We start from the raw sequence: 9,998 nt of genomic DNA on the forward strand, positions 1-9,998 counted from the left end.
TCTGACTTTTGACCTTAGAATCTACCTTGCACTTTATTGTCTGCCTGCATTGCACTTTCTCTAAAACTGTTACACTTTATTCCTTGGAACGTAGAAGACTGAGGGGAGATTTCACAGAGGTTTACAAAATTAAGAGGGGCATAGATAGGGGTAATGCAAGCAGGCTTTCCCCTCGAAGGTTGGGGTGGGACTACAACCTGAGGTCAGGGGTTAAGGGTGAAGGTGAACAGTTTAAGGTGAACATGAGGGGAAACTTCTTCACTCTGAGGGTTGTGAGTTGCCAGCGTGAGCGGTGCATGCGGGCTCGATTTCAGCGTTTAAGAGAAGTTTGAATAGGGACATGGATGGGAGAGGTATGGAGGGCAGTGCAGGTCGATGGGAGTAGGCAGTTTAAATGGTTCAGCATGGACTAGGTGGGCTGAGGGGCCTGTTTCCGTGCTGTACTTTTCTACGACTCTATTCTGTAACCTTTTACACAAAATACCCTGCAGATGCTGGGGTCAAAGCAACACTCACAACATGCTGGAGGAACTCAGCAGGTCAGGCAGCATCCATGGAAAAGATCGGTCAATGTTTCGGGCCGGAACCCTTCGTCAGGACTGAAGAGGGAGGGGGCAGAGGCCCTATAAAGAAGATGGGGGAGGGTGGGAAGGAGAAGGCTGGTAGGTTCCAGGTGAAAAACCAGTAAGGGGAAAGATAAAGGGGTGGGGGAGGGGAAGCAGGGAGGGGATAGGCAGAAAAGGTGAAGGAGGAATAGGGGAAAACACAATGGGTAGTAGAAGGAGGCGGAACCATGAGGGAGGTGATAGGAAGCTGGGAGAGGGGGCAGAGTGAAACTGGGATAGGGGAAGGGAGGGGGAGGGAATTACTGGAAGTTTACAGACAGGATCTCCCAGTAGCCACCCACTTCAACTCTGCTTCCCATTCCCATTCAAATATGTCCATACATAGCCTCCTCTACTGCCACGATGAGGCTAAACTCAGGTTGGAGGAGCAGCACCTCATATACAGTCTAGGTAGTCTCCAGCCCCTTGGTATGAACATAGAATTCTCCAACTTCCAGTAATTCCCTCCCCCTCCCTTCCTCTATCCCTATGTCACTGTGCCCCTTCCCCCAGCTGCCTATCACCTCCCTCATGGTTCCACCTCCTTCTACTACTCATTGTGTTTTCCCCTATTCCCTCTTCACCTTTCCTGTCTATCACCTCCCTGCTTCCCCTGCCCCACCCCTTTATCTTTCCCCTTACTGGTTTTTCACCTGGAACCTACCAGCCTTCTCCTTCCCTCCCTCCCCCCACCTTCTTTATATGGCCTCTGCCCCCTCCCTCTTCAGTCCTGATGAAAGGTTCCGGCCCGAAACATTAACTGATCATTTCCACGGATGCTGCCCGACCTGCTGATTTCCTCCAGCGAGTTATGAGTGTTTCTGTAAACTTTTATTGCTTTACAACCTCAATAACTGATGCGATGAAATTATCTGTGCGGACAGCATGCAAGGCAAAGCTTTATCTTCGTACATTTGACAATAATAAAGCAGACAATCTGTCACGTCCAAGTAAGGTAAATATCTGACCACGAGTTACTTTTATGACCCGCCACTCTCTCAGAGCACTCAACCATCCAAAAGATTCAGAAGGATATGGCTATTATGAAAAAAAAACAAACCTCATCAGTAATTTAAGCACAATGGCATAATTATTGTTGGAATGAGTATTGACGTTGTCGGAAAGGACAGCATTTTCCTTACATTCATGTGCCCAAAGGTTAATTTGGAGGTTGAGTTGATGAGGAAGGCAAATGCAATGTTATCATTCATTTTGAGAGTAGAATATAAAAGCAAGGATGTAATGTTGAGGCTTTGTGAAGCACTAGTGAGGCCTCACTTGGAGCAGTTTTGGGACCTTATCTAAGAAAGGATGTGCTGAAATTGGAGGGTTCAAAGGAGATTCACGGAAGTGATTCTGGGATTGAATGGTTTGTCATATGAAGAGCGTTTGATGATTCTGGGCCTGTACTGACTGGAATTTATAAGAATGAGGGGGGAATCTCATTGAAACTAATCCAATGTTGAGAGGCCTTGGATAGAGTGGATGTGAAGAGGATGGTTCCTATGGTGGTGGGGGGAGTCTAGGACCGGAAGACACAGCCTCAAAATATAGGGGCTCTATTTAGAACAGAGATGAGGAGAACTTTCTTTAGCCAGAGGGTGATGAATTTTAGATTAGATTAGATTAGATTCAACTTTATTGTCATTGTGCTGAGTACAGATACAAAGCCAATGAAATGCATTTAGCATCCGACCAGAAATGCAAAGAATAGTGTTATTTACAAAGTAACTGCGAATAAAAAGTAAGTGCTACAGCACACAAATATAAAAGTACTGAGACAGTACAATACGGATGCAATACTGCTTAGTGCTGTGATGTGAGGTTCAGCAGGGTCACAGCCTCAGGGAAGAAGCTCTTCCTGTGCCGCTGGTGCGGGAGCGGAGGCTCCTGTAGCACCTACCGGATGTGAGGAGAGTAAAAAGTCCATGGTTAGGGTGAGATGCATCCCTGATAATGCTTTTCGCCCTGCCCAGGCAGCGTTTATGGTAGATGTTCTCAATGGTGGGCAATTGGGTGTTGATAATCCACTGGGATTCTGGAATTCATTGCCACAGCTGGCTGTGGAGGCCATGTGCCTGGGTGCATTTAAGACAGAGTTGATAGGTTCTTGATTGGTCAGCCAGGAAGTGATATGGGGAGAAGGTAGGAGTTTGGGGCTGAGAGAGAAAATGGATCAGCCTTAATAAAATGGCAGAGCAGACTTGATGGGTGAGATGGCCTAATTCTGCTCCTAGGTCTTGAGTTCTCATATAATGAGCGTGTCAAATCCAACCAAAAGCAGAGGAAGAAAATGCTCAGAACATAAGATAGTGCAGTTGCTGGAATCTGGAGAATTTGCTGGAGGCAAACCCCTCAATAAGAATAGACATGAAGGTGATAAATGGTGTACAAGATGATGAGAGGCATAGATCAAGTGGGCAGCCAGAGACTTTTCTCCTAGGGCAAAAATGGCTAATGGAAAAGGGCATAATTTTAAGGTGATTGGAAGAAAGCATAAGAGGGGGTGTCAGAGGTAGTTCTTGTTTTGACAAGGAGTGTTACGGTTATGTGGAAATCACTGCCATGGGTGGTGGTAGAGTCAGATACATTAGGGGCATTTGAGAAACACTTTGACACACCCATGGGTGTGAGGAAAATGGAACGATATGCACATTGCGTATTCATAAGATATTAGTCAGCCATTTGATTACTAATTTAATTAGTTTGGCACAACTAATTTAATTAGTTTGGCGCAACATTGTCCCCACAACCAATGGACTCACTTTCAAGGACTCTTCACCTCATGTTCTTGGTATTCATTGCTTATTTACTTATTATCATTGTTCCTTCTTTTTGTCTTTGCGCAGCTCGTTGTCTTTGGCATTCTGGTTGATCATCCAAGTTGGGCAGTCTTTCACTGATTCTGTAGATTTGCTGAGTATGCCCACAGGAAAATGAACATCAGGGTTGTATATGGTGACATATATGTACACTGATAATAAAGTTACTTTGAACTTTGAAGGAGCTGTTCCTCTGCTGTATTATTCTATGTTATATGTTCTTGTAAGGCAAGTTTTTGGATTTTACAGAAATGTAGAATTATTGTCATACTATTTAAGGTCTTACCGTCAGGCCAGATTTGTGGAGAGCCATAAATAGTCACCTGCTGCCCATGATGCTGGAGATTAGGGCAGCAATGAAGCTCCTACTGGCAGTCATGCGGAGACTCAGGAATATCATCACGTACAGGTGTAGAAGGATTTTTCATTGCTGTTTCCATAACAGTTTTGTTTTACCAGTCGGGGTTATTAATTCTGAGCTGAACCCCCGAACCACTCTTTGTCTGGCCTCTACTCTTTGACCTGTCCGACATGGGTGGCCCTACTAGGAGCCAAAGCATAACACCCTGCCTCCAGCCAACGTAGCTGAGTCATTGAGGCACGCAAGCCTCCAGACCCTATGACAAAGTTGTGGTCCTCTTGGAGGGAAGAATAGTCAGAGTTCTGATTATTCCAACCTAGAAGTGACCGTAGATGCCTGTGCAAAACCAGAGAGTTACACCCCCATCGGTAGACTGTAACTGGATTCATGCCTGAACGTGGAGCTGAATCAGGGGGTGGAAACTGGACCATTGCCACCTGTTTAAGTACCAGATTGCCAGAGGGGAGACGCATAAAGGAGTTCAGAATCAGTCCGGTTTATTATCACTTTCATACCGTACTGTGCAAAAGTCTCAGGCACATATATATAGCTAGGTTGCCTAAGACTTTTGCACAATACTGTAGTAATTTTATGTATTACGCAGTACTGCTGCTACCAAAAAAAAAGCACATTTAATGACATATGTGAGTGATGATAAACCTGATTCTGCTATGGGTCTCTATTGTGGACTGAGAGTGGGAAGGAGGCAGGGAGAGGGGAATCATGGTTGGGAAAAGGGGAAGGGAGAGGGGAGGGAGTGGGAAGCACCAGAGAGACATTCTGTACTGATCAATAAACCAATTGTTTGGAATTTCAAGCAACAAACATAAAAATTGCTGGTGAACGCAGCAGGCCAGGCAGCATCTCTAGGAGGAGGTACAGTCGACATTTCAGGCCGAGACCCTTCATCAGGACTAACTGAAGGAAGAGCTAGTAAGAGATTTGAAAGTGGGAGGGGGAGGGGGAGATCCAAAATGATAGGAGGAGACAGGAGGAGGAGGGATGGAGCCAAGAGCTGGACGGGTGATTGGCAAAAGGGATATGAGAGGATCATGGGACAGGAGGCCCAGGGAGAAAGAAAAGACCATAAGACAAAGGAGCAGAAGTAGGCCATTCGGCCCATCGAGTCTGCTCTGCCATTTTATCATGAGCTGATCCATTTTATCCTATTTAGTCCCACTGCCCCGCCTTCTCACCATAACCTTTGATGCCCTGGTGACTCAGATACCTATCAATCTCTGCCTTAAAGACACCCAATGACTTGGCCTCCACTGCTGCCCGTGGCAACAAATTCCATAGATTCACCACCCTCTGGCTAAAAAAATTTTTTCGCATTTCTGTTCTGAAAGGGCGCCCTTCAATCCTGAAGTCATGCCCTCTCATACTAGACTCCCCCATCATGGGAAACAACTTTGCCACATCCACTCTGTCCATGCCTTTTAACATTCGAAATGTTTCTATGACGTCTCCCCTCATTCTTCTGAACTCCAAGGAATACAGTCCAAGAGCGGACAAACGTTCCTCATATGTTAACCCTCTCATTCCCGGAATCATTCTAGTGAATCTTCTCTGTACCCTCTCCAATGTCAGCACATCTTTTCTTAAATAAGGAGACCAAAACTGCCCACAGTACTCCAAGTGAGGTCTCACCAGCGCCTTATAGAGACTCAACATCACATCCCTGCTCCTATACTCTATTCCTCTAGAAATGAATGCCAACATTGCATTCGCCTTCTTCACTACCGACTCAACCTGGAGGTTAACTTTAAGGGAATCCTGTACGAGGACTCCCAAGTCCCGTTGCATCTCAGAACTTTGAATTCTTTCCCCATTTAAATAATAGTCTGCCCGTTTATTTTTTCTGCCAAAGTGCATAACCATACACTTTCCAACATTGTACTTCATTTGCCACTTCTCTGCCCATTCTTCCAATCTATCCAAGTCTCTCTGCAGACTCTCCATTTCCTCAGCACTACCGGCCCCTCCACCTATCTTCGTATCGTCAGCAAACTTAGCCACAAAGCCATCTATTCCATAATCCAAATCGTTGATGTACGATGTAAAAAGAAGCGGCCCCAACACTGATCCCTGTGGAACACCACTGGTAACCGGCAGCCAACCAGAATAGGATCCCTTTATTCCCACTCTCTGTTTCCTGCCAATCAGCCAACGCTCTATCCACGTATGTAACTTTCCTGTAATTCCATGGGCTCTTATCTTGTTAAGCAGCCTCATGTGTGGCACCTTGTCAAAGGCCTTCTGAAAATCCAAATATACAACATCCACTGCGTCTCCCTTGTCTAGCCTACTGGTAATTTCCTCAAAAAATTGTAACAGGTTTGTCAGGCAGGATTTTCCTTTAAGGAATCCATGCTGAGTTCTGCCTATCTTGTCATATGCCTCCAGGTACTCTGTAACCTCTTCCTTGACAATCGACTCCAACAACTTCCCAACCACCGACGTCAAGCTAACAGGGCTATAATTTCCTTTTTGCTTCCTTGCCCCCTTCTTAAATAGCGGAGTGACATTTGCAATATTCCAGTCCTCCGGAACCATGCCAGAATCTATCGACTTTTGAAAGATGATCGCTAATGCCTCCGCAATCTCCACAGCTACTTCCTTCAGAACACGAGGGTGCATTCCATCTGGTCCAGGAGATTTATCGACCTTTAGCCTATTCAGCTTCCTGAGTACTTTCTCTGTCGTAATTGTGACTGCGCACACTTCTCTTCCCTGCCACCCTTGAGTGTCCGGTATACTGCTGTCTTCCTCAGTAAAGACTGATGCAAAATACTCGTTCAGTTCCTCTGCCATCTCCTCATCTCCCATTACAATTTCTCCAGTATCATTTTCTATCGGTCCTATATCTACTCTCACCTGTCTTTTACCCTTTATATACTTGAAAAAGCTTTTAGTATCCTCTTTGATATTATTTGTTAGTTTCCTTTCATAGTTAATCTTTTCTCTCTTAATGACCTTCTTGGTTTCCTTTTGTAAGGTTTTAAAGACTTCCCAATCCTCTGTCTTCCCACTAATTTTTGCTTCCTTGTATGCCCTCTCCTTAGCTTTAACTTTGGCTTTGACTTCTCTTGTCAACCACGGTTGCATCCTTTTTCCACTCGAAAATTTCTTCTTTTTTGGAATATACCTGTCTTGCACATTCCTCATTTCTCGCATAAACTCCAGCCACTGCTGCTCTGCTGTCTTTCCCGCCAGTGTCTCTTTCCAGTCAACTTTGGCCAGTTCCTCTCTCATGCCACTGTAGTTTCCTTTACTCCACTGAAACACCGACACATCAGATTTCGGCTTCTCTTTTTCTAATTTCACAGTGAACTCAATCATGTTATGATCACTGCCTCATCACTGTTCCTTCACCTCAATCTCTCCAATCACCTCCGGTTCATTACACAATACCCAATCCAGTACAGCCGATCCCCTAGTGGGCTCAACAACAAGCTGTTCTAAAAAGCCATCTCGCAGACATTCTACAAATTCTCTCTCGAGATCCAGTGCCGACCTGATTTTTCCAATCTACTCGCATGTTAAAATCCCCCACAATTATCATAACACTGCCCTTCTGACAAGCTTTTTCTATTTCCAGTTGTAATTTGTAGTCCACATCACTGCAGCTGTTTGGAGGCCTGTAAATAACTGCCATCAGGGTCCTTTTACCCCTGCTATTTCTTAGCTCAACCCATAAAGATTCTGCACCTTCCGATCCTATATCACCTCTTTCTAATGATTTAATATCATTTCTTACCAATAAAGCCACGCCTCCCCCTCTGCCTACCTTCCTATCCTTCCGATACACCGTGTATCCTTGGACGTTCAGCTCCCAGAGACATGAATCCTTTAGCCAGGTCTCAGTGATGGCCACAATATCATACCTGCCAGGGGGAGGGGGGGGGGAACCCAGAGGATGGGCAAGGGGTATAGTGAGAGGGACAGAGGGATAAAAAGGAGAGAGAAAAAATATGTAATAAATAAAAAAATAACAGATGGGGTACGAAGGGGAAGTGGGACATTAATGGAAGTTAGAGAAGTCAATGTTCACATTTACAAGGATAGGTGCCAGGAGGGAGATCGGTGGGAAGGGATGGGCGGTCGAATGGACAAGGGAGTCGCTTGTAAGCGGAACAAGTGCTACACATGCCCTTACACTTCCTCCCTCACCACCACTCAGGGCCCCAGACAGTCCTTCCAGGTGAGGCGACACTTCACCTGTGAGTCGGCTGGGGTGATATACTGCGTCCGGTGTTCCCAATGTGGCCTTCTATGTATTGGCGAGACCCAACGCAGGCTGGAAGACCGTTTCGCTGAACACCTACGCTCTGTCTGCCAGAGAAAGCAGGATCTCCCAGTGGCCACACATTTTAATTCCACATCCCATTCTCATTCTGACATGTATATCCACGGCCTCCTCTACTGTAAAGATGAAGCTACACTCAGGTTGGAGGAACAACACCTTATATTCCGTCTGGGTAGCCTCCAACCTGATGGCATGAACATTGACTTCTCTAACTTCCGTTAATGCCCCATCTCCCCTTCGTACCCCATCTGTTATTTATTTATTTATTACATATTTTCTGTCTCTCATTTTTCTCCCTCTGTCCCTCTCACTACACCCCTTGCCCATCATCTGAGTTTCCCCCCCGCCCTTTTCTTTCTCCCTGGGCCTCCTGTCCCATGACCCTCTCATATCCCTTTTGCCAATCACCTGTCCAGCTCTTGGCTCCATCCCTCCCCCTCCTGTCTTCTCCTATGATTTCGGATCTCCCCCTCCCCCTCCCACTTTCAAATCTCTTACTAGCTCTACCTTCAGTTAGTCCTGACGAAGGGTCTCGGCCCAAAACGTCGACTGTACCTCTTCCTAGAGATGCTGCCTGGCCTCTGCGTTCACCAGCAACTTTTATGTGTTGCTTGAAAATCCAGCATCTGCAGATTTCCTCATGTTTGGAATCAAATTACTTTGCCTGGTGCGTCAGGGCTGGGTGTGTCTGCACCCGCACCCCCCCCCCTTGCCTCAGCACTTATTCTCTGCCCCCTGTCCCACACCCCTCCCCACGGAGCTCCACCCTCGCCATTCCCAACATCCTTTGCTCCCGCCAAATTTACAAGCTCGCTCTCCACGCCACGTTGACAAATACGGTACTGTATGTCATGAAATATGTTGTTTTGTGGCTGCAGTACAGGGCAATGCATAAAAATGACTAAGTTACAATAAGGAATATTTGAAAAATCAATTAGCACAGAAGGAGAGCAAGAAGTGAGGTAGTGCTCGTTCAGAAATCTGATGGCAGAGGGGAAGAAGTTGCTTCTAAAATGTTGAGTGGGTAACTTCAGGCTCCTGTGCCTCCTCCTCAATGGGGAAGAAGGTATGTTCCAGGTGGTGAGGGTCTTTAATGATGGCCGCCTTCTCGAGGCACTGTCACTTGAAGAGGTCTTTGACGGCAGGGAGTATTGTGACCATGGTGGAACAACAATCCTCTGCAGCCTCTTTCAATCGGGCTCATTGGAACCTTCATACCATTTGAGATGCAACCAGTCAGAATGCTCTCCACCATCCATCTTTGGTGACATACCATATTTTGTCAAACTCCTTGTTTGAAGAGCTGCTGATGTGGCTTCTTTGTGAATGTGTTGAAGTGCTGGGCTCAGGACAGGTCCTCGGAGATGTTGACAGCCAGGAAATTAAAGTTGCTCATTCTTTCCACCAATGACACTTCAATGAGGTCCTTTGCATGTTCCTTTTCCTGAGGTTCACAATCAACCCTTGGTCTGACTGGTGAGTGCAAGACTCTTGCCGTGATACCAGTCAACCAACGGATCTGATGTGAGGGCTTTGTAGGGTGCGGAAGTGGTTTACCAGGATGCCACCTGGATAAGGGGGCATACGCTAGAACATTAGAGAGGTCAGACAACTCCGGTTGTTTTCTCTGGAGGCGAGGCTGAGGGAAGATCTGATAGAAGGTTATACGATTATGAGCTGGAGTCAGTGTTCCCCCACCCCACCCCCATGTTCACTCGGCAGAAGACAAGCCATATTGCGCCTGAATACAGATTTCTGCAACATTCAAGGACTCCGGATCTTGGACTATATATTTTTTATGTGACTGGATTTTACTGATATCTTCTAAGTGCTTGCTGTCTTACATAGGCTGTGTGTGCTTTGTGCTGTGTGTGACTGTCAGTACTGTGTTTTGTACTTGG

At 46.1% G+C, this 9,998-nt stretch overlaps 1 protein-coding gene across 1 annotated transcript in view; it reads right to left on the bottom strand.

Moving 5' to 3' along the window:
- Positions 1–7,640, bottom strand: part of LOC140189967 (uncharacterized) — a 56,543-nt gene extending 48,903 nt beyond the window's left edge. Inside the window, exon 1 of the mRNA XM_072246348.1 lies at positions 7,579–7,640. The gene's annotated coding sequence lies outside the window, so the exon portion shown is untranslated. The remainder of the gene's footprint in view (positions 1–7,578) is intronic.
- Between the last annotated feature and the right edge of the window lie 2,358 nt (positions 7,641–9,998).

This window comes from Mobula birostris, chromosome 29, assembly GCF_030028105.1.
Source record: "Mobula birostris isolate sMobBir1 chromosome 29, sMobBir1.hap1, whole genome shotgun sequence".
In the NCBI taxonomy this organism is placed as follows: Eukaryota; Metazoa; Chordata; class Chondrichthyes; order Myliobatiformes; family Myliobatidae; genus Mobula; species Mobula birostris.